The sequence below is a fragment of the Leuciscus leuciscus genome, assembly GCF_965113295.1.
Source record: "Leuciscus leuciscus genome assembly, chromosome: 8".
NCBI classification, from domain to species: Eukaryota; Metazoa; Chordata; class Actinopteri; order Cypriniformes; family Leuciscidae; genus Leuciscus; species Leuciscus leuciscus.
The window spans coordinates 35956771-35982436 of record NC_138732.1 but is presented as its reverse complement, the minus strand read 5'-3'; the positions used below and the strand labels follow the sequence as shown (position 1 = coordinate 35982436).

Sequence of the window (25666 nt, the reverse complement as noted above, 5' to 3'; positions counted from 1 at the left end):
ATTAATATTATGAATTTTTGCAATGCTGCTTTGAAAAAATGTGTATTGTGTATAGAAATTAAATGAAAAAATATGTTAACCCAGCGCACAGTAAATAGAAATACGGATAAATGTCAATTTTGTTGCCACTTGAGTTTGAAAATGGAATCACCGCTGTATGCTACTGTCCACTGAGCTAATTTTCAGGACAGACAGGCTCAGTTCCTTGAGGTCACCTTACAAGCAGAGTTTGGGTTCATTATGTGCTATAGAAATGCTTATCCTTTTGGTACAATCTTGTCTCTCTCTATTGTGCAGGAATACTGCAGAAAGAGAGAGATGAGGTCGAGACCCTCATCCATCTTGAGGGGGCAGCTGCCGCTTTAGCATGCAAATGAAAGCTATCATTCTTGTCAACAGAAGACCGGACGGTTCACCAGACCACCCTTTCTGCATCGACACGTCTTTATCAGCTCACACTCCTTTCACATCTCAAACCCTTCTTCTCCTGCAGCTACTCTGGGATCAAACGCACACGCCGGTGAGCAGATGTCAGTTAATGCCATGTCAGTAAAGTTTCGAGATATTTGTGAACCCCGGTGATGTGTTTATGATACAGTGAGAATGTGTTTATTCAATACTTGTGAACAGGACTGGCTTTCTCCACTCTCTGTATTTGTACAATGTCTCTGGAGCAATGCAATTAGTTACAATGATGCAAAAACCACGGCACAATTTATTTAGCTGACTTCGGATTTTTCATGGGCAGAATTACTTTTTAACAGCTCCCCTTATTAACAAATAAAATGTTAGGAAAATTAAGTCCTCTTGATGTTTAGATTACATTGTTCGAATGTAACTGGGTCTGCTGGGTAAATACATCTTTAAGCTAAATCTCTGCAGCATACTGTCATTAGCCTCTGGCAAACTGAGTTTAGATAAAAACTACCCTAACTACTGTATATGCCTAGCTGCTAAAGGGACTAACATGCTATCTGAAAATGACTTTAGGGGCGTCTGAAGGGGCAATAGCTGGGTCTCTTCGGGCAGCTCCAAATGTTTTAGAAGCACAAGAGTAAAGTGAATTCATTTAGACTATCTATGGGCCATTAAAGGGATAGTTCACCCACAAATGAAAATGAGCCCATGAGCCCATGAGCCCACCCAGCAGCCATCCTAGGTGTATATGACATTCTTCTTTCAGACAAATACAATCAGAGTTATATCAAAAAAATGTCCTGGCTCTTCCAAGCTTTATAATGGGTGTACTTTTTTGGAAGTCCATGAAAGCGCATCCATCCATGATAAAAGTAATCGTCCACATGGCTCTGGTGGGTTAATAAAGGCCTTCTGAAGTGAAGTGATGCGTTCGTGTAAGAAAAATATCCATATTTAAAACTTTATAGACTAAAATAACTAGCTTCCGGCAGACGGCCGTACGCATCGATTTACGACAAAAGAATAACCCTTGAACTTGATGCACAATGTAATGACGAATGCGGTTGCCGCGAGAGGCGTCAAAACTTTTTTGAACCGCGAGAGGCGTCAAAGCTTACGTTACTCCTACAGCCTACGTCATACATCGTCAAGTTTTACTCTTTTGGCGTATGGCCGTCTACTGGAAGCTAGTCATTTTAGTCGATAAAGTTTTAAATATGGATATTTTTCTTACACGAACACATTGCTTCGCTTCAGAAGGCCTTTATTAACCCCCCAGAGCCGTGTGGATTACTTTTATCATGGATGGATGCGCTTTGATGGACTTCCAAAAAAATATACCCATTGACTCCCATTATAAAGCTTGGAAGAGCCAGGACATTTTTTAATATAACTCCCGATTGTATTAGTCTGAAAGAAAAATGTCATATACACCTAGGATGGCTGCAGGGTGAGTAAATCATGGGCTAATTTTCATTTTTGGGTGAACTATCCCTTTAAAAGACAAGCTACAATGCTACAGTGCACAGAATTACAGCTCTAAAGAAAAATCATTCTTAAAATTTTCTCAGAAAATGAGCACAAAGTCAGAACCAATGGCAGATCCTGGCAGAGTTGATATAGACAAGGATAACCCGGCTCACCCGTATTGGTTTCATCGGATTGTGCCGCTCTCTGTTCCACCCACCCCTCTCGTTTTTTCCCTAACAGCTTCCTGTGCAATACTTCACCACCCCCTCTCACTTCTGCTGCTATCTGTGTGTCTGCCCAGAAGAAAAGCCTGCTAGAATCTTCTAGAATCCATGTTAGCAACGCACCATTCAAGTTAATTAAATCACAGAATAAAATACACCAGGTCCAAAACAATATCCTCAGACAAACAGTTGCAGTTTTACCTGGTCTATTAAAAAAGTCTACTGTCAAAAGATTAAAATGATCAATGATTATTTGAATGTTTTATTGTAGTTAATGGATTGACACAAGTTCTTCTTTAAGATAAGAGAATATGTGAGAAGGGTGAAAACATTTAAAATGAAAAGCGAAAGAATCAGGGTGAACAATTTACATTGATTACACTTGTAATAAACTGTAATTATATATAAAGAAATGAAACCGAGGCAGATTCTGCAGCAACATCACTCTTTTCTCTCAAACATGCAAAACAGATTCTCTATATTGATATTCAAATATTCTATATTAAAACACTGGAATATACAAAAACTAGACTTTTTGCAAACTTGCAATAATCAAATTAGTCAAATAGCAATGTTGGTTTCTCCCTGTGTGAATAGATCATTTATGTGCAATCTGGGTCATGCTTTACTTTTTTGCATCACATTTAAATACTTCAAATTAAACAAAGGGTCAGTATGAAGAGCACTTCCAATTAAAGCACAAGCATACCCAGTTTCCTGTTTGCTTTGGTAATGTGATAACAGAGTTTCATGCAACTTAACCATAGCAAAATTTTCATCAGTCCCCCTCAGGAAGAGCTTAAAAAAGTTTAACTAATCGTCTGTGAGTCTTTGCCTGCAGTTAAAAAAATATCTATTTTTGGATATTTCACAGTGTGCAAAAAGCTTCTCTCAATTGAAAATTGCTCAAATGCTTTGAGCATCAGGCAGCTGATATTGTAGCTATTACGATTCAAATACAAATCGCAAATAGCAGGACTAACTATTGATCTTGCATGTTTCACGTCTAGCAGGATCTGCCTACTTTGAAGTGTTCTGGCAGTAGTCTTACTGAGCAGACTTCAGACTCACTCCAGGAGTGAACGTGTGACAATGGATCTGTATCCAGTATCACATCTCTTTGTCCCTGGCTGATACCTCTCTTTCACAAGCAAGCACCAGCTGTCCTTGAAGGTCTAGACACCTGACCCTGCGCATCTGGACCCATCACTTCCCATCCACAGCCTCACTTCCTCTCACACACTGAGGACATTGTGGCCCTGGATGCCTCCATTCCCCAATGACACTTCCTATTCTTCCCTTAAATATACATCTTCTAATCACTTCTTATCCCACTCTGCCTAACTTTGATTTCTATGCTTCTCAGAACATTTACTTGGTGTAGGCAAACATGTCAGTTTCCAGTTGTGATGCAAATACACTATATGGACAAAAGTACTGGGTCACCGGAGCATTACACCAACAGGGGCTTTAAGGACATTAATAACATTAATATGGAGTTGGTCAGCTCTTTGCAGCTATTACAGCTTCAACTCTTCTGGGAAAGCTTTCCACAAGATTTTGGAGTGTTTCTGTGGGAAATATGTGCAGGCCATTCAAGTTATAGTACACTACACTCATCCAACCATGTCTTTATTGACCTTGCTTTGTGCACTGGGGCAAAGTCATGCTGGAATAGAAAAGGCCCATCCCCAAACAGTTTCCACAAAGTTGGAAGCATCACATTGACTATAATATCTTGGCATGCTGAAGAATTAAGATTTCCCTTCACTGGAACTAAGGGGCCAAGACCAACCCCTGAAAAACAGCCCCATACCAGTATCCCTCCTCCACCAAACTTTACAGTTGGCACAATGCAGTCAGGCAGGTAACGTTCTCCAGGCATCCGCCAAACCTAGAGTCGGGTTTCCACTGCTCCAGAGTCCAGTGGTGGACTTTACACCCCTCTATCCAACGCTTGGCATTCTCCTCACATTGATGTGAGGCTTTCATGCAGCTGCTCGGCCATGGAAACACATACCATGAAACACATACCCACCGCACAGTTTTTGTGCTTATATTAATGCCAGTGGAAGTTTTGGAATCAGCAGAGCATTGGCGACTTTTACACACCATGTGCCTCAGCACTCGGTAACCCCGCTGTGACTTTACGTGGTTTTCAACTTTGTGGCTGAGTTACTGCTGTTGCTAAATGCTTCCACTCTCCAATAATACCACTCACAAACAGTTGACCGTGGAATATCTAGCAGGGACGGAATTTCAAAAGTGGTAAAGGCGGCATCCTATCACAGTACCACGCTTAAATTCACTGAGCTCTTCAGAACGACCCATGTTTTTCCATAAATGTTTGTAAATACAGACTACATGCTTTATTTTATATTGTACACCTGTGGCAATAGGTCTGATTGAAACACATGAATTCAATAATTAAGCAGTGGGTCCTAATACTTCCTAATACATAATGCATCTTAATAGTAGAGAGATTAATTGTCTTATATTTCTTTATAAATACACAACTTTAAAAACTCACAAATCCAACATTAAAGCAGTTGGTAATAATAAAATACAGGGCAAACTAGTTTATTATATATTAAGTTGGTGAATTATGAACTTCATTTCACATTATGCAATGAAACATGTTGGCTTGGTCCATAAAACACTTTATGCATAATTGAGTTATTTACATTCAGATCAAAACAGAAATTGAGGCTCATCAAGGGTATTTTTTCATGGCCACAGAAAAGATCAGGAATCGTTTAAGTGACATTAATCTGCAGACAGAATCAGGGAACTCGTGTATTATAAACAAAGTTTTATTAACTAAATCATGAACACATAACTAATCTAAACAAACACATACACACAAATCACGCACACATGGGAAATGGAAACAGGCAATCGGATGGTCGGATGAATTTCTGGCATGCCAAAAATTTTGGTCGCTCCTCATGACTATATCGCGCAATTGAAGCAGAGCTACGAACCGACTGCCCTAAACTCTGTGTTTTACCTTCACTGCGCCTGCGTGAAAACAGAAGTTTAACCATTTCATCTTTAATGCAGCAAGAAAGAAAACAAAAAGAGGGAGATCTTTAAGTTCTGTAGATCTAGCTACAAATTACTGTTGCTTACCTCCAGTTCGTGTTGCAAAATGGTTAAACCATATTTCAATCCAATCCAATCCACCTTTATTTATAAAGCACCTTAAAAACAACACTGTTGACCAAAGTGCTGAACACAGTCTATAAATAAACAATAACATACAACAGAGGCGCAACAAAAAAATTATAAAACAATAAATAACAATACAAATAAATGCAACAATAATACAAAACTGAAAATCAACCCTCAAACTGAGTTAAAAGCCAAAGAAAATAAATGAGTTTTAAAGGAGAACTCGGCAACTCTAGCGAACTCTAGTCACTTCTTCGCTGATTTTTCCTTTTGTTGTCGCATGTTTTCCCCACGAGCTCCCCCTACAGCTGTGGGGGGGCGTATATTTCACAACACGGTCGTAAAAAACTCACTTGCGGCGGCCTCCTCCCCCTCTCTACCGCTGCTCATGTGCGTTTGTTTTGATCGGAGCAAGCCAACTGTATCGTGTGGAGCTATGTCTACCGAGGTGGGTCATCTGGTGATACATCATACATGCGTGTGTGTTTATGTCGAATTGCCGTAAAGCAATTCGTGTTTCGCGCTCGTTCTCGTTCTCGCTTCTCACTGCCGGGACGGTAGTCCCCAAGTTGCAAGGTTGGTTTTCCGCCTGGGAACGCTGGGGGGAGCGGGGAAAGTCACCAATATCACCAGAACAGGTTGTTTAACCATCCAAATTAATTCTAGACAGTTTTATTAAGTTAAAAAAGTTACCAAGTTCTCCTTTAAGATACGATTTAAAAACAGGAAGAGACTCAGTCAGTCTGATGTGCAAAGGCAGCTCATTCCAGAGTCTCGGAGCTGCCACGGCAAACGCACGGTCACCTCTAGATTTACGTTTGGTCTTGGGGACGACCAGCAGTACCTGGTCAGCCGACCGGAGCGAAAGAAAGGGGGTGTAGGGCACGAGCAGATCAGACAGGTACTGGGGGGCCAGGCCATGCAGACATTTAAAAACAAATAAAATAATTTTAAAATCAGTACAAAAGTGCACAGGGAGCCAGTGGAGGGATTGGAGGAAGGGTGAGATATTGTCAAATTTTCGAGTTCCAGTTAAAAGACGAGCAGCTGCATTTTGGACTAGTTGTAATCGTGCCATAAGTGATTTGCTAAGACCAGTGTAAAGTGCATTGCAATAATCTAAACGAGTGGTGATAAAAGCATGGATTAAAATTTCAAAATCATGTCGAGATAAAACCGGTTTTACTTTGACTAGTTGCCTCAGCTGGAAGAAGCTGGTCTTCACCACTGCACTAATCTGGGCATCAAGTTTTAAACGACCGTCCAACTTGACTCCCAGGTTTGTAACCACAGGGCTAATGTCTCGGGTTTGACAACCCAGGTCAACAGGAAACCGCAGCAGCTGAGTCACTAGGAGCAAATAACACAAACTCAGTTTTGCTCTCATTTAAATACAAAAAATTCATAGCCATCCATGCTTTCACTTCATTCAGACACTCTAAAAGGGTTTTTGACTGACTTAGCGGCACATATATTTGACAGTCGTCAGCATAAAAATGGAACGAAACATTGTGACTTCTGAGGATTGACCCAAGAGGCAGCAGGTACATTGAAAAAAGTAGTGGCCCAAGGACAGACCCTTGAGGAACTCCGCACAACAGAGGAGCCGAAGAGGACACAGCATCACTGACCTGAACTGAAAAACTTCTGCCTTCCAAATAGGACATAATCCAGGCTAAGGCCAACCCCTTAATGCCCACACAGTTCTCCAGTCGAGACAATAAAATTTGGTGGTCGACTGTATCGAACGCAGCCGTAAGGTCCAATAGCAGCAGAGCAACAGTATCAGTCTGACTTAGCCAGAAGACTATAGTCTGAAGCCAGAAGAATGTCATTGAAAACCCTCAGCAGAGCTGTCTCAGTGCTGTGGGCTGACTTAAACCCAGACTGGAAAATTTCAGTTATACAATTGTCATTCAGAAATGTGCTCAGTTGCAGATAAACAACTTTCTCCATAATTTTGGAAAGCAAAGGGAGCTTAGAGATAGGCCGATAATTAGAGAGCTCAAGTTGTTTCTTTAACAAGGGTTGAACAACTGCATGTTTAAAACTCATAGGTACGACTCCAGTAATTAAACTGACATTTACAATATCAAGTATGCAGGGCGCCACTGTAGGAAAAACCTCTTTAAAAAGACGAGGGGGAATCACATCATTGGGGGAGCCAGTGATCTTCATTTGACCAATAATCTTTTCTAAAAAAGGCAAGCTAACAGGCTCAAACTGGTTCAAAACAGCAGAACAGGTTACAGAAATGCCAGGGTCATACAAAGGTGGACCAATAAGGGCCCTAATGCTCTCCACCTTGTGGATAAAAAAGTGAAGAACCTCCTCACACACTTTTGATGGGTTCTCCAAGCACTGGAGTTGTGGGACATTAAGAACAGTTTTGAGGGTATTAAAAAGAACTCCAGGATTGTGACCATTAGAAGAAATAATGTTAGAAACATGCTTGGTCTTTTCAGCTTTTACAATTTTTTGATAAGAACACCAACTCTCTCTAAGTATCTGAAATGACACTTGGAGTTTATCCCTCTTCCACTTTCTTTCCGCCCTTCTGCACTCACGTCTGGCAGCGCGGGTGACATCGTTCAGCCAAGGATCAGGTCTCGGTTTGGACAGCCTGGTTTTTACGGGGGCTACCGTATCTAATGCTACTTGGCAAGCAGCATTAAAACCAGCGCACAGATCTTCAACAGTTATGTTAGGACATAGAGAGACACGATTTAGATTAAAAACAGAGGAAAACTGAGCAGCAGTGGAAGGGTTAACTATCCGACCACGGCGCACAGGAGCACACGGTTTATCTACGACACAAGAGAGGGAAATTTCAAATACAACAGGCATATGATCAGAGAAAAAAGCATCACAGACTTCAAGATTAGAAACAGTTAAGCCATGAGTTAAAACCAGGTCAAGAGTGTGCCCACGTTCCTGCGTGGGGCCAGATACACACTGTACAAGATTAAAACACTCAATGACATTTAAAAAGGCTCTTGCCATTGGCTTTTCAGGACAGCACACGTGGATGTTAAAGTCCCCTACAATAAGGAGGCAGTCATACCTTGGCACAAACTCAGCCAAAAATTGAGAAAAGTCAGTGATGAAATCCTTGTTGTATTTGGGTGGCCTATATACAAGTGCGCACAGCACTGGAGATGCACCGCTCAGTTCGAACAAATTCACCTCAAAGGTGGCGAAGGATACAGCGAGTGCGAGCTGTTTACACTTAAAATTTGTTTTATAGACTGTTGCCAGCCCTCCTCCACGACCTGACGTCCTCGGGGAGTTAAAGTACAAACAGTCAAACGGTAAAAGTTCACAAAAAGCACTCGACTCACCCACCGGAATCCACGTTTCCGTTACACAGAGAAAATCCAGATCACGCGACTCAAAGAAGTCCTTCAAGATGAAAGTTTTGTTAGCTAGCGATCTAGCATTCACCAGGGCAAAACTAGCTGGATCCGGGGCTTTTGCAGCCAGTGTAGTCCGAGCAAGCGGCCGGAGATTCTGCTGATTCACCCCGCGCCAGCGGAGGTGAGGAACCTGAACACGGCAAGCAGGGAGCCCCACGTCCAAGCCAGCCACTGGAACCAAACAGGAGTCGATCGGGTCCGCAGAACGCCACGGCGCAAGGCGACGAAATTCCGAACGGATTCCAGGCAAAGTCATGGTGGAAGACACCAGCCAGGTCCTCAGTTTCACCAGCCAACCACCGCGTTTTCCCCGGCGTCTACGGCGCACTCTGCGCAAAGGTGGAGCTGACACACGGCGAAGGTATTCCCGTAAGAAACGGAGGACAGAAGGTTTTTTGGCCATCATGCTCAAATGGCACCAAGTTTTTAATCAAGGGTCGAAGGTCTAAGAGTATTTGGCGGTCATAAACCAGTAGAGAGTTGACATTTGCAATAATAATTGACAAAAATAACGTAAATACAAACAGAGTGCGCAGAGACAGACGGCAGGCCATAGACACCGGCGCCATCTTGTAAATATCAAGCGCAACCATATTACCCCACAATGACATATTACCCACATCTTCCAAGCCACCTGTGATGTAGCTACCGTGCCTCTTTTATTAATTTGTTAAATGATCAAGTTAAACAAGCTGTTTTTGAAATAAAGCTGTTTTTAATTTTCATTGATGACTGATTATTACAGTGTTCGGACATAGACTGTTAATAATTTTAATTATAGGCCTTTAATTCATTGTAATCGACCCAAATGTTTTTAGACAATTTTTAAAGAGTAGGCCTAAGCTTCTATCTAATCTTCGCAGCATGTCGGTTATGCGGGTATACGCTATAAAGTTATTGCGTGGCAAATTAATTATAATAGGCTATACCTTTAATAATGAAAGTAGGCCTTCCCTAATAATAATAATAATAATAATACAATAGTACTAATAATAATTTAATACATACATTGGAAATGCTAAATAATTTTGATATTGATAGCTGATGCTTGTTTTGACAACATCCCTGGATACACAATATCATGGTCTATTGACGCAACCCGGTACGGGGGTTTATCACTCATATTTCACACGTATAGTGTGAGCAGTCAAGTCGCAGCTCGATGATCGGACCGTATAGTGTGAGCACATAAAACGCGAGCTTTGGCTTTACATCGCATGCAATCTACTCGTTCAGTGTGAGTAGGTAACCTTGCTGAAATCGCAGAGTGTAAATCAAACCCTTAACTGTTGGTTTTATCATACAGCATGCAAATAAATAAAAACACAAGGAAACAGGGAAATACATGGGAACTAAGCAAACTCATACAACAACAGGGAAACCACGAGTGAAACATAAGCACTATATACACATTCAACTGAGCTAAACAAGATAACAAGGGGGAGTGGTTAAATGGGAAACACCTGGAGAACTAAATCAACATGAAAAACTACACAGAAAAACACACGTCAGGAAATGACATAAAAGTCCACAAGCACACAGGGAATATATGATTGGTACACTGTCAGAGTAACGACATACCTTTAATTTTCCCAAACTGATTGCTCACTAAATTTATGTCTTTTATGCAGTATTCCCGTTTGAAGATGAAAGGTTACTTTTTTGGACTTTTGATTGTGGCAGTCACCAACAACAGCGAAGATATGAGAAGAAAATGCACAAAAATGTCAGATTTAGAGGATATCATGTTTACTTCTTGTTAACTACCTCTAACAGCACTCTTGAAAAAAATCGTCATGAATATTAAAAACAATGTCAAACCGATTCTAAATGTTTTCAGTGATGACATTCCGGTTTACTGTACATCTGCACTGTGACTTTTAAGAAAAGTGCGTGTAAATTACATGACTGTGTAGTCTCCATTTAGGAAACATTATGATCAGACTAAACCGAAACTCCTACGCAAAGCCCCTTGCTTGTGCGGCAACTGAAAATAGCCCATGAAAAGCTGCTTATGCAATTGTAGATGTGTGGTGCACCCTTGAGAGCATCTCCCCACCGCTTCCAAATCCAGCCCAGCCAGCTGAACTACGGGCGCTCACTGGAGCATGTGGGGGAAGAACAAATGGGAGAAAATTTTGGAAATGCTTGTGGGATCTGGGACCCAATCAAGAATCAAAATAAGATGAAAGTACAAAAAAGTACAAAAGAACTGCTCAAACATGTGAACTGCCTGAAGAAATCATTCCAGCATCCAGTAGAAAAGGGAAAGACAACAATGAATGTACAACAGGCCTGGCACAACCCAGTCTTACAAGAAGTCGTAAAGAATCGAGTGGACAACCTCTTACCCAAGGAAAACCTGTGAGCACAGAAAGGGTGCAGCACATTTGACCCACTGGAAGATCAGCACATTCCCCTTCTGCAAGGAACATTTCACTTCCCTTTCTATTTCTTGCTGTGAAAATGGGAAATCAGCCCCCATGCATGTTCAAATCAACTCAAATATTTTTTTCGCCCTTTTTAAATCTTTTTTTTTTTCTTGTCATACGTTGCTTTTGCAATAAACATTGGATATTGCCACATTTTCCATCTACAGTTGTTATTGCACACATTCAGCATTTCATCTCTGTGGAAGCCGACTTTGCTGTATCATTTATTCTACATCTCAGTGTTGTTGCATTGGGATTGTGTAGAAATGTGGCTTTATAGAGTGGACTGCATGCCATCTTCTGCTGAGTGCAGCTGTTTCATACTCACTGACTAAACTGTCATGAAAGTTTCATGGCAGAGTACGGCCCACTCTTCTGAAAAGAGTCTGAAAGCATAAGGCTGATTCAACGCTCATTTTCTCAAGAGTACGGCAGTATTTTTATGATGATGGAAGGTCATTCCATTTGAAATTATGCAAAACAACACATTCAACAATAAAAGCTTGGGACAGCAGCTGCAGAAATGCATGATTTAAACAGTTTTTTTTTCCCTGTGCTTGAAGCTTGAGCTTGAGTTAGACAGGCTGATTTGCTAATAGCACAAAAAGGAGTGTGTAAAACCTCCTGCCCATGATAAAATCACAGTAATCACTGTAATTCTTGACTTGACTTACATTGGAAACATAAATGAAACATTATTAAGAATAATCAGATTAAGTCTTAATCTGATAAATGATATAGTTCATTACCCACACTGTAAAAAGTGATCAGCTGACTTCACTTAAAAAAGTGAGGAAACCCATTGCCTTAAAATTATTAGGTAATAAACTTCATGCGTAATTGAAAAATTAAGTTATGTGAACTCCATTACGCATGAAGCTAATTTGCTTAATGATTTTAGGGCAACAGGTTTCCTCACTTTTTTTAAGTTAAGTCAACTGTTTTTACAGTGCAAGCTGCAGGAGATACTGATATGCAGACTTTAACTCTTTTCCCGCCATTGAAGGAATTTTCCATCATTTATGAGACAACACTTCCTGCCATTGACGGAATTTTCTGGCTTTCCATGTTTTCACTGTTATACGGTAGGGGGCGCTATTACGCATCTTCTGAAAGAGTAGAGAATCTCCGGATCAAATCACAGGTGATAAAAAAGCAGAAACAAGCGATAAAAGCATCGCTTATGCATGTTGAAGTCTTTGACAAAAACGCTAGTGTTGATAAAAGAGAATGCATGAAGCTAGAATAATTAGTGATGCCTCATACCTAAACTTCGGCACGCTACTCCTCCCGCACCGTTTGTCGTAAACCATGAATGAAGTGTCAAATCGACCGGTTTATTGAGGAGAGGAGTGCTATGACTTTTCTAAGCGATGCACGATGTTTGTCTGGCGGGCGACAAATCGGCCAAAAAAGTTCCATAGACTTAACATTGGCACAAAATTTGTAAGATCCTCTCTTTGGATCAGAACGCCAGAGAGACTTGGGGTTGGGCTCTTTTGATTTGGCCTATAAAGTAGCCAATAAGTAACCCATAACTGTATAAGCAAACCATAAAAGTATGTAGTAACCATAAAGATGCAACCGTACAAACACATTAATTTAGTTCATGCCTGTCTTCAGTTTAGTGTCCAGTATTGTTTGTGTTGTATGTTGGCTTATGACGTTTGGAATAAATCCTCTTGTTATTTGAATCTGATTCATCTTCGACTTCATTTGGGAACCGAGCGTTACACAATCATGTACAACACCCTAGCAACCAAGTGCCGAGTTCTGCTACTGCAAGCACCACTCACCACTACGGTCTAGTTTTTTATGTTGTTGTTTAACAGCAGAAGCACTGTTTTGATTGCATGTTCAGATATTCATACAATAACATTTTCTGGGGGCCATGAAAGTTTTGGGGAAATTATCAAAAATGCTGGTGGGGGAAATAGTTATTATAGAATTCAGAGTATGAAGCATATTTACAAGAGCTATAAATGCGGCTTATCGAATCATAACTGTTCATGAAAGCAAATTAGCCCAGTTTGATTTTCTACCTTATAAAGATATTAAATCTGGATTATCCACATACAGGTTAGGTAGGAGCTGTGACATTCAGCGCCTAGAGTGCCCGAGTGAGCCACTGGAGGGCGCCCCTTCCTAGTTTATGGTTTCTTTTTATATTGTTATCCTGGACTCATTATGCTTTATGTCATGCACCTGTTTATGTCTTGCACCTGTTTGATGATTATGCTTGTTAGTATCCTTATTTAAACCTGTATGTTTCCTTTGTTCAGGGCTCAGGATTGTACGTGTCACACTGCATGATCTAGCTTAGTTTCTAGTTTCCTAGTATTTTAGTCTCCGCGTTTCTGACCTCTAGCCTGCCTGCTTTGATTACCCGACTGCCTGTTCCCTGTTTGTACTGCTGCTGATTTGGACTGCTTATCTGGACTCTGATTACTGCCTGTTTCCCCGTTTGTGCTCTTTGGATTATCCTTCAATAAAAGCCTGCATTTGGATCACCTGTCTGTTTCCCGGTGCAGTTCGTGACAGAATCCTGAGCCAATACAGATCCAGCGGCTGAGAAGGTCCCGGTCCTCGAGATGCATCCTGTGGCAAAGATAATGTGTCTCCGTCAGGGAGATCGTTTCATTGAAGAGTACGTAGTGGACTTTCTGCAACTGGCTCCCCAAACTCCCCTGGACGAGGAATGTCTAATGATATTCTTCCGTGGAGGTCTGTCGGAACCACTGTATTCATATATGCCCACTCATGGTTCGTACAGCAAGTTAGTCCAGTATATTGAGTGCGCTCTTTCCATGAGCGGTTCTAAGTTTTCGGTGGGCTCTGCGAGAGAGGAACAAGCGCATCAGGAAAGCTTCATAGAACCAGCGCTTCACTCGAGCTCCGCCAAGTTCACGCCACTCAACAGCCCCGTTGAACCGGCGTTTTGTGAAAGGTCCGTCAAACCTCCACCACGAGTGCTTCACGTGGGCTTTATTGCTCTGGCGTCTCACATGCGCTCCGCCGCGCCAGCACCCCAGATGAATTCCGTTAAGACACCGCTTCAGGAGGGTCTCGCCGAGTCTGCGCTTCCAGAAAGCAGTGAGTCGAGTCCTGCCGAGTCAAGTGAGTCGAGTCCCGCCAAGTCAAGTGAGTCAAGTCCCGCGGCCGAATCTACAAAGTCAAGTCCCACGGTCGAATCTAAGGAGTCAAGTGAGTCTACTGAGTCAAGTGAGTCTGCCATCGAACCGAGTGAGTCAAAGCCACCATGCCCTGCAGCTACCCCTCGCCGACGCAGGAGAAAGAGGAGGACTCGCACGGCTCGCCGGATTCCAGAGGGCGTTCCCAGGCTCCTCGCCCTGCCGGCCCCGCCTCTTCTCCTCGCCCTGCCGGCCCCGCCTCTTCTCCTCGCCCTGCCGGCCCCGCCTCTTCTCCTCGCGCTGCCGGCCCCGCCTCTTTTCCTCGCCCTGCCGGCCCCGCCTCTTCTCCTCGCGCTGCCGGCTCCGCCTCTTTTCCTCGCCCTGCCGGCCCCGCCTCTTTTCCTCGCCCTGCCGGCCCCGCCTCTTCTCCTCGCGCTGCCGGCTCCGCCTCTTAAGCTCCGTGAGGTTGTTTTAGAGCTTGTTTCCAGCCCGGAGGCTGGAACCTTAAAATTTCCCAAGTACTTTTTGGGGGGGGGCAGTAGGGGCCCGAAAGGGGCCATGGAGGCGAGGGCGACATGGACCACTACACCACTGCCTACTCCTGAGGGGGTCATGGAGGTGGCAGCTACATGGACATTGACACAACCTCCTAGACCTGAGAGGGCCATGGAGATGGCTCCTACATGGACCTTTATCCCACTGTTGATTATGCCTGAGATTCCCATGTTACTGGTCCCTTCCAGCTTTGCTAAATGTACTCTGCCCTGGTCTTGTGCCAAGCATGCTCTGCCCTGGCTGCCTGCGGAGCGTGCTTTCATGTGGACTCATGTTCTGCTCTGGTCTCCAGGCCCCAGGTCTCTCCATGCACCTGGCCTACTGCCTCTCCACGGGCCTGGCCCTCCATCCCATCCCCCGTTGTCCTCCCTCCAGAGCTCTTAGAAGCGTCTGGAAGCCGCTCCTTAGAGGGGGGGTTATGTGACATTCAGCGCCTAGAGTGCCCGAGTGAGCCACTGGAGGGCGCCCCTTCCTAGTTTATGGTTTCTTTTTATATTGTTATCCTGGACTCATTATGCTTTATGTCATGCACCTGTTTATGTCTTGCACCTGTTTGATGATTATGCTTGTTAGTATCCTTATTTAAACCTGTATGTTTCCTTTGTTCAGGGCTCAGGATTGTACGTGTCACACTGCATGATCTAGCTTTGTTTCTAGTTTCCTAGTATTTTAGTCTCCGCGTTTCTGACCTCTAGCCTGCCTGCTTTGATTACCCGACTGCCTGTTCCCTGTTTGTACTGCTGCTGATTTGGACTGCTTATCTGGACTCTGATTACTGCCTGTTTCCCCGTTTGTGCTCTTTGGATTATCCTTCAATAAAAGCCTGCATTTGGATCACCTGTCTGTTTCCCGGTGCAGTTCGTGACAGGAGCTTAGAATTGCAACATTTTTTTTGCTACATACTGTATGACCACAAAATGTCATATTGTGAATATACAAAAAATGCACTCAATTAAAAGATATCCTCTTAAATAAATAAAAAATCTCAATATAATAAACAGTTGGCCTAGCAGTCTTGAGTGCTGTTTTAATGAGCATGAACTGTGGCACATGCACTTGCAATAAACACAAAATGGCTGGTTTTCTTTCTGCCTGCCAATTTAATTCTCCCTGAGCCAGCACATACATCTGATGCTTCGCCAACTACGGCCGTCAACAAACCCTTCCCTGCATCATTAAAAAAAGGTTTGCACAGGACATTTATATTTATTCCATTACCTTTTATTTTAAGTGAAAAAAATGCATGTATCCACAGTCACGTCAACAAAAACCAGGAAATATTTTTGGACACACTAAATGACTTTGGGGAAGTTTACACCAGAAACTTGCAGCACAGTGTTTCACGAAATATGAAATATTCACTAGTTTCAGCAATGTGCTGACTGAGCAATTATTACATACACATGTCCACCAATGACTTAAGTGCGTGGGATACACAGCCATCTGAAATATATCATTATATACAGTCAATAACATTAACTTTCATTTATTTATTCAAATCAATTAAAAAGTGAACGCATTTGTAAGAAACAGAAAAGGGACTTCTTGGAACTGACCACATATATGAAACAATCTTTTTTAACATATTATTTTTTTTTCAATTTACAGGAACTGCCAGTATCTGGCCATTCAGTCTGACATTGCTCATAGAAATAGGTCTAAGTGCCTGAAGAACCAACCTCTCTTAGAGCTGGTTAAAATGGTCCAGCACTTCACAGCATGTGAGAGCTCAAGAGACTGGCAGAGATTTGGGACAAATTGTTGTAGAGCTGCGGCCGTCAGTCAGACTGAAAGGATTTGCACTCGTGGAGAGCTCACGGAGCACTTCCAAACTCCTCTGGGACAGCAGCAGGAAAGACAAGCCCGAAGAGGCTTCAAGAGTGTGAAGTGAGCCACGGGTCCATTTGAACAAAGATGTAGCTGATAAGCTATTTCCATTCCAACGAAACAGTCCACTGATGCATTAAGAAGTAAATATGAATCAATTCAGGGTCATTTGCGCATAAAATGGACCTTCCCCAATAGTTAATAGTTAAATGTGTGTACATTAATCAATTCCAGTTTATGAATAAATGTAAATAGACATAAACAAAAAACAAAAAAGTTCAGCTTGCAGACAAATAGACCTCCTACTGGTGCTCAGAATATAAGTGATTTAAAATAAAAAGGAAAACTGTGGTAACACTTTATAATAAGTATAATATAGCTCTCACTTTAGGTTAGGTCACAGAATATGGGAAAATGACATTAGGGCCCTACACTGTAAAAAATTATGCAGGAGGGTGTTAAATTCAACCTGTGCAAATCAGTTATATTTTACTTAAGTATATTAGTTAGCAAGAAAAATATATTAAAATGGGTACATTCTAACTACACTACCTATTTTTTAACAGTAATATCGGCAACCTTAAAATAATGAGTAAAACATACCCCAATTTATTAGTTCTGTGGTCGCAAATTGTACATGCGCCAACTTCAACGTCCAGGCGGGAATCACGGAATTCAAATTCAACGTCTTATAGTGGGACCACGAAGCTTTGAGCTCAAGGTAAGTTTTGTTTTGTTTCTTATTGTTGTTGTTTATCCTGTTGATATAACATAACGCATATGTTAACTTATTTAATGGTAAGATTTACTGCACCAAAATATTTGTGTAATGTGCTCGCTTCTGTGTCGGCGCGGCGCCACAACCATAGCTGAGGATGGTCGATTTTGCGTAGTTCCAGGGTCATATACACCTGCAAATGCGAGTAAAAATCTACATTCATGAGTAAAATATTAGTGTTATGTACATGGCTGAAATTAGTGAACAAAGAGCAGCGCGCATTGGATCTGTGTGTTTGACAGAGAGAGACTAACGTCCTGAGGACAGGGTAACGTTAGGCGATCAAGGCAGAGTAAAACTGTTTGTGGTTTGCTGGATAATTAATTTTAAAGTTTCCTTGCATTTATATGATGATCTCTGTGTTAGAAGGGATCAAATCATAAAGTACTTTTATTATTGTTATTTTTTACAGAGATATGATAATTATTGTGTGCATTTCTGTTGGGTTCTTTCACTTAATGTATGTCAAAAACGGTTTTGTGTTAATAGGCATTATTTTACAAATTACTTAATATAGTTATGTTAATATATTTGGACAATTTGTGCATGTTTTCGCTTGGGTTCGCGATGTGATTAATTCGTTATCCATATCCTCATTTAACGTACACAAAATTGTTCACATATTATGCTAGCATATCACCTAGCTTTAACTGCTGCTCTCCTCTTTTGATTTTGCATCATGCAGATGTAATTATGCATCATGCAATAGCAGTGTTGTTGTTTTTTTAAGCAAGATGCAGCTTACAGTGATTTAAGCCTAAATGCAGTTAATTTATGTCTTGATTAAATCTATAATCAAAAATTAATAATTAAAACATTTCTCACTTTCTTTTTCTTCCACAGAAAGATCTTTATGAAAACATTTGAAGACCGTGCAAGAAGAATATTATAAGTTCAGCCACAGACTGTTTCATCCCATGAAGGCGTTTATTTTGAATGGGAAGTGTTGAAGAAGTTTTATAACGTAAGTGGTAAAACTTTACAATAAGGTTTCATTTGTTAACATTAGTTAATGCATTAATTAAGATGGACTATTAATGAGCAATACAGTATTAATCTTTACTTCTAAAGTAACTAAACTAATATTAGTTCACAGTGCATTATAATGTTAACAACTTTTTATTATAATAATTAATTGATAAATGCTGAAATTAACATGAACTAAGATTAATAAATGCTGTAGAAGTGTTGTTCATTCTTCGTTCGTGTTAACTAAAGTAGTTAAAGTGATAGTTCACCCAAAAATGTAAGTTATGTAATTAATTACTCGCCTTCATGTCGTTTCAAACCTGTAAGACCTTCTTTTATCTTCAGAACACAAATAAAGATATTTTTAATGAAATCTGAGAGATATCTCTCCCTCCATTGACAGTCTACAACCACCCCATTGACTCTTCAAAAAGTTCATGAAGAGATTGTTAAAGGAGTCATAACCTAGTATTACCTTGGATACCCACGCTCTATTATAGTCTTTCAGGCCCTTCTAAAAAATAAAAGTGAAAAAAAAATAAACACAGAGCTCCTCTGACCCTTATTTCTGAAGGCATTATTGTCTCGCGAGATCTGATGCGATATTTTGGCTGTCGTGGACGGTCATTTTAATAATGCAAATGAGGGGCGTGTTGATTGGTGGCAGGAAGGAGGGGGGTTGACACCGCAGGTAACTTCAGCATATCATTCCAAAATAGTTGTGAATGAACCCGACCTGGCCGCGACCTATGGAATTCAACCGTATATGCACGAGCCAGACTCTGAACCTGAGCTGGAAAGGGAAGATGTAGAGTCGATGGAAGGACGTCTACATCAAGTTGTCTCTGAATGGTAAAGACAATCATTTTGACTGAGACATACATTATACCTTTTATTTAATGTAGATTACATTAACGGAGATGTAATCTACTTTTTTTGATCAGCTTACAGTGGTTATTGAGATCAACGTTTGCTATCATGTGGTGTTTTTGCCTTGTTTCACGTTGTGGTTTTTTAGACATTCAAATTTGTGAACGATTCCGGCGTAAAATGATTAGCACAGACACCTAACGTTAAGCCAGTGGGAAGGGTTGTAGGAACCGCGTCATTAAAAATGAATTTAATCCACTGGTCCCTGACAGCTTGGTCCGTTCTTGGGAGAGAAAACACATTTAAGTTACATGTTAATTCTGGCAGTCAACAACAGAGCAACTCACGTGTGCACTACGTTTCTGCATCTTTCGCGACTGAATATGAGGGGGAGAGGGCCAGGGTGGGCTTCCTGCAGCATAGGTCTGCGGTGTCCATATATGGTATATCCTGCCCCGTCTTGACGTCAAGTCGGGGCAGAAATTAAAATCTCGTATTTGAGTGCGCGTGCACGTGGGCTGGTTTACGAACCCAGGGGTAAACAAACGCTTCACTTTTAAATATCGGCTTCCCGGCCAGTGTATAATCGTTAGGCAATCATAACATACATTGATTCTCGTGGAAAAGTGAAAATTACAGGTGATGACTCAAATTTTCTGAAGAGAGACGATCCCTTTTTATGATAAACATATTCAATTTAGGCTTTTATTAACATAAACACACTGTAAAAAAAAATGACATCCCCAAGTCACAAATTTCTAGTGACTGATAACATCTAAATTTTTCAATTAGTCTGACGTATTATTTCTCATTGAGCCAATGTTAACAGACTATTGCAACAAGAATTGCACTAGGGCCAATTTAAAAATTTAGATGTGACCAGTCACTAGAAAATTTTGACTTGGAGAGGTTAGAATTTTTTTACAGTGCATTGTTCAGCGAACAAATAGACGCTCATTGGTTCTTGCTGAAGCTCAAACTGTGTAACACGAGAATGAACCTCATTGGTTCTCGCACATCAAGGGAACATGTTTGAGCTTCCGTTTACCACAACTGATGTCTGAGTTGATGAATGTTTATATGTGAATAAAAGCCTACATTTAATCTTTCATCATATAAAGTGATTGTCTTTCTTCAGAACATTTGCGCTAAACCACTTAATTCATAAGGATTAGTTTTACGATCTCTTTATGAACTTTTTGAAGCTTCAAAGTGGTACAGTAGTTGTGTAGACTGCGAATGGAGGGAAAGAAATCTCTCATATTTCATCAAAAAGATCTTCATTTGTGAACGTAAGTCTTATGGGTTTGGAACGACATGAGGGTAAGTAGCCTAAATGATGACAAAATTTTAAGTTTTGGGTGAATAACCATTTAACTAATGTTAACTAATGAAACCTTATTGTAAAGTGTTATCACGTGAGTGAAATTAAGTTGTATGTCGCTTAAAATTGGATGTTGAATAATGGTTATTTTTTACCTACATTAATTTGTGTTAAATTTATAACAAATTTAATGTTTGTTTGTATCCATATTACATGTCAGTCCATTAAGGTAAATGAGATCTGTTTGAAATAACAAAATGTGAGAGAGATTTAAGACTGTTGCTTTTAATGTACAGTGGCTACAGAAAGTATTCAGACCCCCTTACATTTTCCACTCTTTGTTATATTGCAGCCATTTGCTAAAATCATTTAAGTTCATTTTTTTCCCTCATTATTGTACACACAGCACCCCATATTGACAGAAAAACACAGAATTGTTGAAATTTTTGCACATTTATTAAAAAAAGAAAAACTGAAATATCACATGGTCCTAAGTATTCAGACCCTTTGCTCAGTATTTAGTAGAAGCACCCTTTTTGATCTAATACAGCCATGAGTCTTTTTGGGAAAGATGCAACAAGTTTTTCACACTTGGATTTGGGTATCCTCTGCCATTCCTCCTTGCAGATCCTCTCCAGTTCTGTCAGGTTGGATGGTAAACGTTGGTGGACAGCCATTTTCAGGTCTCTCCAGAGATGCTCAATTGGGTTTAAGTCAGGGCTCTGGCTGGGCCATTCAAGAACAGTCACGGAGTTGTTGTGATGCCACTCCTTCGTTATTTTAGCAGTGTGCTTAGGGTCATTGTCTTGTTGGAAGGGGAACCTTCGGCCCAGTCTGAGGTCCAGAGCACTCTGGAGAAGGTTTTCGTCCAGGATATCCCTGTACTTGGCCGCATTCATCTTTCCCTCGATTGCAACCAGTCGTCCTGTCCCTGCAGCTGAGAAACACCCCCACAGCATGATGCTGCCACCACCATGCTTCACTGTTGAGACTGTATTGGACAGGTGATGAGCAGTGCCTGGTTTTCTCCACACATACCGCTTAGAATTAAGGCCAAAAAGTTCTATCTTGGTCTCATCAGACCAGAGAATCTTATTTATCAGCATCTTGGAGTCCTTCAGGTGTGCTTTCATGTGTCTTGCACTGAGGAGAGGCTTCCGTCGGGCCACTCTGCCATAAAGCCCCGACTGGTGGATGGCTGCAGTGATGGTTGACTTACTACAACTTTCTCCCATTTCCCGACTGCATCTCTGGAGCTCAGCCACAGTGATCTTTGGGTTCTTCTTTACCTCTCTCACCAAGGCTCTTCTCCCCCGATAGCTCAGTTTGGCCGGACGGCCAGCTCTAGGAAGCGTTCTGGTCGTCCTAAACGTCTTCCATTTAAAGATTATGGAGGCCACTGTGCTCTTAGGAACCTTAAGTGCAGCAGAATTTTTTTTGTAACCTTGGCCAGATCTGTGCCTTGCCACAATTCTGTCTCTGAGCTCTTCAGGCAATTCCTTTTACCTCATGATTCTCATTTGCTCTGACATGCACTGTGAGCTGTACGGTCTTATATAGACAGGTGTGTGGCTTTCCTAATCAAGTCCAATCAGTATAATCAAACACAGCTGGACTCAAATGAAGGTGTAGAACCATCTCAAGGATGATCAGAAGAAATGGACAGCACCTGAGTTAAATATATGAGTGTCACAGCAAAGGGTCTGAATACTTAGGACCATGTGATATTTCAGTTTTTCTTTTTTAATAAATGTGCAAAAATGTCAACAATTCTGTGTTTTTCTGTCAATATGGAGTGCTGTGTGTACAATAATAATAATAAAAAAAGAACTTAAATGATTTTAGCAAATGGCTGCAATATAACAAAGAGTGAAAAATTTAAGGGGGTCTGAATAATTTCCGTACCCACTGTATTCTTTCCCCTAATCCGTTCTAATGTATTTTAACAACGTGATCTTAGTATTTGTATGTAATTAATATTGACAGTGTTTAAGTATTTATACATTTTTTAAGCTGATATGAATGTAATTAATGTTCAATAAAGGTTGGTTTAAAGCACCTAATATAAATAATTTTTATATATAATATTTTAATGTATAATATATACATTTTGGCATGAAACACTGGCCCTGCATCCCAATTTGCATACTACCGACCCTAAATAATATCCGAGACAAGAATTATGCGACCATTTTTTGAGAATGTGCGAGTTAAAATTTTATGTGCGAGTGCATGGTCGTTAAATTCACGCATGAATTTTCCTGCATTGAACTTGTTTTAGCGCCCGCCAAAGTTAAATTTTTGTCCCGCCAAAGTCTTATTTGATCGGTGAGTAATGTAGATGAACTGCTGCGCGTGACAGGGCGCATGTTTAACTGAAAGAACGAGCAGAGAGAGAGAGCCCCGGTCGCGCGCACGCACTCTCTCTCCTGAGCCAGGCGAAAGTGTAAACAAGACCTCACCGTCTCCAAACTAAGCGCTGTCTTGCTCTCTCTCCCTCGCACATATTAATCAAAATAAATCGACACGGTGGTAAAAGGTCGGAAGACCAAAGTTTCATGTGGAGCATTCAGAGTTTTTTTTTTTATTATTATTTTTTTTTTTATTACCGCTGGGTGTGAATTGTGCTAAATAAGTTGCCTTATCTTCTCTGAAAAGCGTTCCGGACATTCAGCTGACATAAAACAACACTTTAATTAAACGAAAAAAACTATCCAGTGATAAAATGTTTTCTGTGTTGACACAAATCTTGGATGTCCATGTCCGAACTGCTGGGATAATCACACAACGCGCACGACACGTCCAATTCGCGAACTAATGACTCCTTCGAACCGATTAATTTTAATGAATGGTTAAAACAACAGATTTTTCCAACAGTGAACTCAGGAGACTTCTGAATCGGTGTATAACTAATCAGTAACACTTTACAATAAGGTTCTATTTATTACATAAATTACATAAAAAGTACAGTTTGAAACCACTTGTTTTTTTGAAAAGCATATGACTACATTTTTCCACACAGTGCTATCAAGAATCGATAAGAGAATCGTTAAAGAATCGGATCAATAATCAGAATCGTCAGTGGCATTATTATTGATAAAATCTTATCAATTCCCATCCCTATGTGAAGACAGTAAAATTATAATCAAACATTAAAGAACATACATGTTTTTTTTATAGTTTTTTTTTTTTTGAGAGAGTTAAAAGATTAAAACATTTTGCTAACACGAGGTCTTGTCACTGTCAGTCTTTTTACATCAGTGCAAAACTAAGGTATGCAGATTAAGACCACTATTCATCAGCATGCATTGATTAATCCCATGGCATGTAGCAAAAAAAAAAAAGAAAAAAGGTGCGACCAACTGAGAAAGTTGGTAGCACCAGAGAATGTCTAATATGGCGAGAAGTTTCACTCTCACTACACTTCCGGCTTCTGAACTGGTTGCAGTTCCACTCTGATTCCATATGAGGGCGCTCACAGGACGAGTGCAGAATGAATGGAGGTCAATGGCGGTATACCCCTCAAAATCCACTTTTCTCAGGATATAATTTTTTGTCTAGTAATTTGAATGTTGTATTCGAAAGGAGATGCAAAGAAATTACACATTGCTGGGTGTTAGATTTTTTAGAGTCACTTATTTGATTTAAAAAAGTCTTTCAAAATGTCAATGACGTCAGAATGCTGACGTCATTAGCAGAATGCTAGCGTGTTATGGGCAACAACAACTCAACCTGTAAGAAATCAAAACGACATAAGTACTCGTTCATTCAACTTTCGACCTAAAACCCATGTTGAACTTGCAAAATCTACAATCACATCTGAGATTTCTCAACGGCAATCGGGTGAAAGAGACAAATTTAGCCGTCTAGCCCCATTGACTCCCATTCATTTTGCACTCATGGCGAGCGCCCCCAGTGGAACTCTGGTGGTACTACAACCAAAATTCGGTACAATAGGGCTTAATAGGGAGTGGACAGGCTCTCCGTAGACGGGCTCTGGTAGCACCCAGGCCCGGAGTGGGTAATCGGGAGAATCGGGAGAATTCCCGGTGGGCTGCTTCACTTTTGGGCCGGTCGAAAATATATATATATATTTTTCACATTTCAATGTCACGTTAGTTACATTAGGCTACACACCTTCCACATTCTGACACCGCAGCGCGCAGCCTCTGCATGGGTTGTACCATGTGAGGGAGTTCTCCCCTCCCCTCCTATAGAGTTGGTTGGGTCCACAACACGTCTTTTCCAAAACGTTTTCTCAGGTAGGTTACCACGGCACCGCCGGCGCCTACCGATAGCTGGGCCGGCCCTACCCTAACGGTACGCGTCAGGGAGGATTGGATGGGAGGAAGAGGCCAGGAGGTATGGAAGCTTGTTTCCGCCACAGAATAAAACATTTTAAAAGATAATTGCGACTTTTTATCTCACAATTGCGAGTTTACAGCTCGCAATTCTGACTTTATTTCTCAGAATTGCGAGATATAAAGTCGCAATTGTGTGAAATAAAGTCGCAATTGCGTGTTATAAAGTCAGAATTGCGAGATATAAAGTCAGAATTGCCTGAAATAAAGTCGCAATTGCGTGTTATAAAGTCAGAATTGCGAGATAGAGTCAGAATTGCGTGATATAAAGGCGCAATTGTGTGTTATAAAGTCAGAATTGTGAGATATAAATTCAGAATTGTGTGAAATAGTCGCAATTGCTTCTTATAAAGTCAGAATTGCAAGATATAGCCTAAAGTCAGAACTGCGTGAAATAAAGTCGCAATTGCTTATAAAGTCAGCAAGATATAGAGTCAGAATTGTGTGAAATAAAGTCGCAATTGCTTCTTATAAAGTCAGAATGGCAAGATATAAAGTCAGAACTGCGTGAAATAAAGTTGCAGTTGCTTATAAAGTCAGAATTGCAAGATATAGAGTCAGAATTGTGTGATATAAAGTCACGTTATAAAGTCAGAATTGCGAAATATAAAGTAATTGCTAATCGCAATTGCTTCTTATAAAGTCTAAGTGAATTATTATTTAACCTTTACATTATATGTTGAACCATGGTATTAATACAAACTACACAATAGCTGAA

General features: G+C 40.8%; 1 protein-coding gene across 1 annotated transcript in view; it reads right to left on the bottom strand.

Moving 5' to 3' along the window:
• Positions 1 to 25666, bottom strand: part of il1rapl2 (interleukin 1 receptor accessory protein-like 2) — a 554898-nt gene that overhangs the window by 30948 nt on the left and 498284 nt on the right. The gene's annotated exons all lie outside the window — the stretch shown is intronic.